The sequence below is a fragment of the Chrysemys picta genome, chromosome 16 (genome assembly GCF_011386835.1).
Source record: "Chrysemys picta bellii isolate R12L10 chromosome 16, ASM1138683v2, whole genome shotgun sequence".
NCBI classification, from domain to species: domain Eukaryota; kingdom Metazoa; phylum Chordata; order Testudines; family Emydidae; genus Chrysemys; species Chrysemys picta.
Genome location: NC_088806.1, coordinates 13,812,149 through 13,818,148, shown reverse-complemented (window position 1 = coordinate 13,818,148; position 6,000 = coordinate 13,812,149). Strand labels below are relative to the sequence as shown.

Sequence of the window (6,000 nt, the reverse complement as noted above, 5' to 3'; positions counted from 1 at the left end):
ACAAATTTTCTCAAGGACAGGCTTAATAGAGTAGTCAGGGAGGCATTAAACTAGCCTGAATAGCTAACTTAAATTTGTTCATTGCCAGTTTATATCCATTTGTTCTTGTGTCAACTTTAGCATAGATAGTTCTTCACCCTCCCTGGTATTTAGACCCACAATGTATTTATAAAAAGCAATTATATCCCCTCTCAGCCTTCCTTTTGAAAGACCAAACAAACCAAAATCTCCCGGTCTTCTTTCATAACACAGACCCCCCCACCCCCCGCATTCCCCACATCATCCTACCCTGTTTCCCCGAAAATAAGACATCCTCCGAAAATAAGGCCTACTTACAGTTTTGCCTCTCGTTGTAATATAAGGCATCCCCCCGATAATAAGACCTCCCCGATAATAAGGCATCCACCGATAATAAGGCATTTTTCATTTCTGAAAAATAAGACATCCCCTGAAAATAAGACCTAGCGCATCTTTGGGAGCAAAAATTAATATAAGACACTGTCTTATTTTCGGGGAAACAGGGTAGTAGCTCTTCTCTGGTGGGATGATTCACATGATTGGAATGTTAAACTCAATGGTTATAACCTATTTAGGAAGGATGAAGTGGGCAAAAGGGGAGAGGCAATTGCACTCTATATAAAAAAATGGCGTTACCTGTTTCTTAATCACTGATAACTCAGCAGAAAATTATGTTGAAGGCTCAATGTCCTAACAGCTAAAGAACAAGCTCGCATATTAGTTGGTGTCTGTTACAAACCCCAAATTACTCTAGGGAACAGGTTGTCCAGCTCCTATAATGTGAAGGAAAAAAGCTGCGTAATCATGGGAGAGTTCAACTTGAGCGATATATGTTGTATGTCTCATGCTGCCAGAACTAAAACACCCTTAGAATTTCTAAACATTATAAATGACAATTTCCTAATTCAAAGAGAGTTACAATATGGTGGAATTCTGTATTTCACCTTGTCTTGACAGATAAAGAGGAACTGATCACAGAATTACAAATTAATGGTATTTTAGATACAAGTAATCATGACTTGATCACATTTATAATGTGCAACCAAAATAAAGTCCAAATTAGTGGTGTATATATTTGGTGCTTTAAAGGGGCCAATTTTCACAAAGATGAAACAATTTTGTGCTACATCAGCAGAGAGGAAGAATTTAATCTGAAAAAATATGAAAAATATTTGGGGATTGTTTTAGGACACTTTACAGAATGCCCCAAAAGGCACATTCTAGGAAGAGGGTTGTATTGGTTAAAATAAACTGATCTGGCTTAGAGGGGAAGTGAAGGCAGCTATAAACATTAGGCAGCCAGCCGGATCGTGCCACTCGCACTGGGCTCTGGCAGTCAGAGCCCCTCCTCCGCTTCCCCCTCCTCTCCCCTGCAACTTGAGATCACTCCCTTCCTCTCTCTCACTCCCTCCCCCTCCCTGCAACTTGAGATCACTCCCCTCCTCTCTCTCACTCACTCCCCCTCCCTGCATTTGCAGATCGCTGGCCGGCCGTTCGCAACGGGCCTCCGGCAGTCTGGAGCTCCTCCCCTGCTCCCCCCCCCATTGCCCAGCGCACCGCTCCACAGCACTCTGTTCTGAGCGGCAGGGTAAGGGGGCCAGAGGGTCAAAGAAGGGGCAGGAAGGTTCTGGAGGGGGCAGTCAAGAGACAGGGAGCAGGGTTGGATGGGTCGGGAGTTCGGGGGGGTCTATCTGGGGGTTGGGGGTGTGGATAAGGTTTTGGGCAGTCAGGGTACAGATAGGGGGTGGAGTCCTAGGGGGGCAGTAGGGTGGGGGGGTCCCAGGAGGGGGCAGTCAGGGGACAAGGGGGGGTTGGGAGTTCTGGGGGGGGGCTGTCAGGGGGCAGGGGTAGGGAGAGGGATCGGAGCAGTCAGGGGACAGGGAGCAGAGGGGTTTAGATGGGTCGGGAGCTCTGGGGGGGCTTTCAGGGGGTGGGGAGTGGTTGGATGGGGCATGGGAGTCCTTGGTGTCTGTCTGGGGGTGGGGGGGTGGATAAGGGTTGGGGCAGTCAGGGGACAGGTAGGGGGTAGGATCCTAGGGGGCCAGTTAGGATGGGGGGAGGGTCTCAGGAGGGGGAAGTCAGGGGACAAGGAGCAGGGAGGCTTAGGTAGGGGGTGGAGTCCTGGGGGGGCAGTTAGGGACAGGGGTCCCAGGAGGGGGCAATCAGGGGACAAGGAGTGGGGGGGGAGGGTTGGGGGTTCTGAGAGGGGCAGGAAGTGGGAGGGAGTGGAAGGGGCAGGGGCAGGGCTAGGGCAGGATGGGGGCAGGGCTAGGGTGGGCCTCCTCCCATCCTCTTTTTTGATTGTTGAAATATGGTAACCCTATATAATACAGTGAGACACCTGTAAACCAATTCAAATATTGGTACTACATGACATTTTGAGTAAAAAACTGGAATTAAAAAAAGCAAACATGATTCTGGGATGTATTAACAGGTGTGTTGTGAGCAAGATACGAGAAGCCATTCTTCTGCTCTACTCTGCTCTGGTTAGGCCTCAGCTGGAGTATTGTGTCCAGTTCTGGGCACCGCATTTCAAGAAAGATGTGGAGAAATTGGAAAGGGTCCAGAGAAGAGCAACAAGAATGATTAAAGGTCTTGAGAACATGACCTATGAAGGAAGGCTGAAGGAATTGGGTTTGTTTAGTTTGGAAAAGAGAAGACTGAGAGGGGACATGATAGCAGTTTTCAGGTATCTAAAAGGGTGTCATAAGGAGGTGGGAGAAAACTTGTTCACCTTAGCCTCCAAGGATAGAACAAGAAGCAATGGGCTTAAACTGCAGCAAGGGAGGTCTAGGTTGGACATTAGGAAAAAGTTCCTAATTGTCAGGGTGGTTAAACACTGGAATAAACTGCCTAGGGAGGTTGTGGAATCTCCATCTCTGGAGATATTTAAGAGTAGGTTAGATAAATGTCTATCAGGGATGGTCTAGACAGTATTTGGTCCTGCCATGCGGGCAGGGGACTGGACTCGATGACCTCTCGAGGTCCCTTCCAGTCCTAGAATCTATTAATATAAAATTAACATGGCACACAGTACACGGATTCAAAGCTGACTACTAAAGGAGTCAAATCATAATTGTAAATGGGGAATTATAATCAAGTGGGTGTGTTTCCAGTAAAGTTCCACAGGGATTGGTTCTTGGTTTTATGCTATTTAACATTTTTATCAATGACTTGGGAGAAACCATAAAAATCATCCCGGCCAAAGTTTGTACATGACCAAAAAATCGGTTGGGGGTGGTAAATAATGAAGAGGACAAGTCACTGATACAGAGTGAGCTGAATTCCTGAATAAATTGAGCAAGTTAAACAATATGCATCTTAATACAGCTAAATGTAAATATATACATCTCAGAAAAAAGAATGTAGGCCATATTTATACAATGGGGGATTCTATCCTGGGAAACAGTGACTCTGAAAAAGATTTGGGGGGGTCACGGTAGTTAATCAACAGAACTTGAGCTCTCAGTGCAACGTGCTGGTCAAAATGGCGACTGCAATCCTGCTATGCCTAAACTGGGGAATCTTGAATAGGCGTAGAGAAGTTATTTTACCTTTCTATTTGGCATTGGTGTGAATACTGATGGAATACTGCATTCAGTTCTGGTGTCCACAATTCAAGAAAGATGTTAATAAATTTAACATTTATTTATATATGTTTATATATATAACATTTATTTATATATATTAATATAACAGAAGAAGAAATAGGAGCATATACCAGCAATGGAGATACAGATGAGCAACCGTTTTCATGTTCTCTCCACAGGTACTAAGGCGGAGAGTGGAGTAGATGATACATCTGAGGGAAGGGAGCAGAAGGAGACTCCACCAATTGGAAGGCATGAGATGCACTGCCCTAGGGATGGGGGTTCCACGACCACCTCTCACAAGAGAAGGAGGAGGATGGTGGTGGTAGGGGACTCCCTCCTCAGTGGGATGGAGTCATCTATCTGCCGCCCCGACTGAGAAAACCGAGAGGTCTGCTGCTTGCCAGAAGCTAGGATTCACGATGTGACGGAGAGACTGCCGAGACTCATCAAGCCCTCGGATCACTACCCCTTCCTGCTTCTCCACGTGGGCACCAATGATACTGCCAAGAATGACCTTGAGCAGATCACTGCAGACTACGTGGCTCTGGGAAGAAGGATAAAGGAATTTGAGACACAAGTGGAGTTCTAGTCCATCCTCCCTGTGGAAGGAAAAGGCCCAGATAGAGACCATCGAATCGTGGAAGTCAAGGAATGGCTATGCAGGTGGTGTCGGAGAGAAGGCTTTGTATTCTTCGACCATGGGATGGTGTTCCAAGAAGGAGGAGTGTTAGGCAGACATGGGCTCCACGAAACAAAGAGAGGGAAGAACATCTTCGCAAGCAGGCTGGCTAACCTAGTGAGGAGGGCTTTAAACTAGGTTCACCGGGGGAAGGAGACCAAAGCCGTGAGGTAAGTGGGGAAGTGGGATACCGGGAGAAAGCACAAGCAGGAGAGCGCAAGAGGGGAGGACTCCTGTCTCATACTGAGAAAGCAGGATGATCAGCGAGTTATCTTAAGTGCCTATACACAAATGCAAGAAGCCTGGGAAACAAGCAGGGAGAACTGGAAGTCCTGGCACAGTCAAGGAACTATGACATGATTGGAATAACAGAGACTTGGTGGGATAACTCACATGACTGGAGTACTGTCATGGATGGATATAAACTATTCAGGAAGGACAGGCAGGGCAGAAAAGGTAGGGGAGTTGCATTGTATGTAAGAGAGGAGTATGACTGCTCAGAGCTCTGGTATGAAAGTGCAGAAAAACCTGAGAGTCTCTGGATTATGTTTAGAAGTGTGAGCAACAAGGGGATGTTGTGGTGGGAGTCTGCTATAGACCACCAGACCAGTGGGATGAGGTGGACAAGGCTTTCTTCCGGCAACTAGCAGAAGTTACTAGATCGCAGGCCCTGGTTCTCATGGGAGACTTTAATCACCCTGATATCTGCTGAGATAGCAATACAGCGGTGCACAGAAAAGCAGACTTTGACTCCCTCAGGGAACGGATGGGCAGGATCCCTTGGGAGAATAACATGAGGAGGAAAGGAGTCCAGGAGAGCTGGCTGTATTTTAAAGAATCCTTATTGAGGTTGCAGGAAAAAAACATCCCAATGTGTAGAAAGAACAGTAAATATGGCAGGCAACCAGCTTGGCTTAACAGTGAAATCCTTGCTGACCTTAAACGCAAAAAAGAAGCTTACAAGAAGTGGAAGATTGGACAAATGACCAGGGAGGAGTATAAAAATATTGCTCAGGCATGCAGGAGTGAAATCAGGAAGGCCAAATCACACTTGGAGTTGCAGCTAGCAAGAGGTGTTAAGAGTAACAAGAAGGGTTCCTTCAGGTATGTTAGCAACAAGAAGAAAGTCAAGGAAAGTGTGGGCTCCTTACTGAATGAGGGAGTCAACCTAGTAACAGAGGATGTGGAAAAAGCTAATGTACTCAATGATTTTTTTGCCTCTGTCCTCACAAACAAGGTCAGCTCCCAGACTGCTGCACTGGGCAGCAGAGTATGGGGAGAAGGTGACCAGCCCTCTGTGGAGAAAGAAGTGGTTCGGGACTATTTAGAAAAACTGGATGTGCACAAGTCCATGGGGCCAGATATGCTGCATCCGAGGGTGCTAAAGGAGTTGGCGGATGTGATTGCAGAGCCATTGGCCATTATCGTTGAAAAATCATGGCGATCGGGGGAGGTCCCAGATGACTGGAAAAAGGCTAATGTAGTGCCCATCTTTAAAAAAGGGAGGAAGGAGGATCCGGGGAACTACAGGCCAGTCAGCCTCACCTCAGTCCCTGGAGAAATCATGGAGCAGGTCCTCAAGGAATCAATTCTGAAGCACTTAGAGGAGAGGAAAGTGATCAGAAACAGTCAGCATGGATTCACCAAGGGCAAGTCATGCCTGACTAACCTAATTGCCTTCTATGAGGAGATAACTGATTCTGTGAATGA

The 6,000-nt window shown here is 46.8% G+C and overlaps 1 protein-coding gene across 1 annotated transcript in view; it reads left to right on the top strand.

Annotated features, from left to right (window-relative positions):
* The first annotated feature begins 288 nt into the window (after positions 1 to 288).
* LOC135976036 (nascent polypeptide-associated complex subunit alpha, muscle-specific form-like) overlaps positions 289 to 6,000 on the top strand; it is a 1,165,876-nt gene continuing 1,160,164 nt past the window's right edge. Inside the window, exon 1 of the mRNA XM_065570387.1 lies at positions 289 to 539. The gene's annotated coding sequence lies outside the window, so the exon portion shown is untranslated. The remainder of the gene's footprint in view (positions 540 to 6,000) is intronic.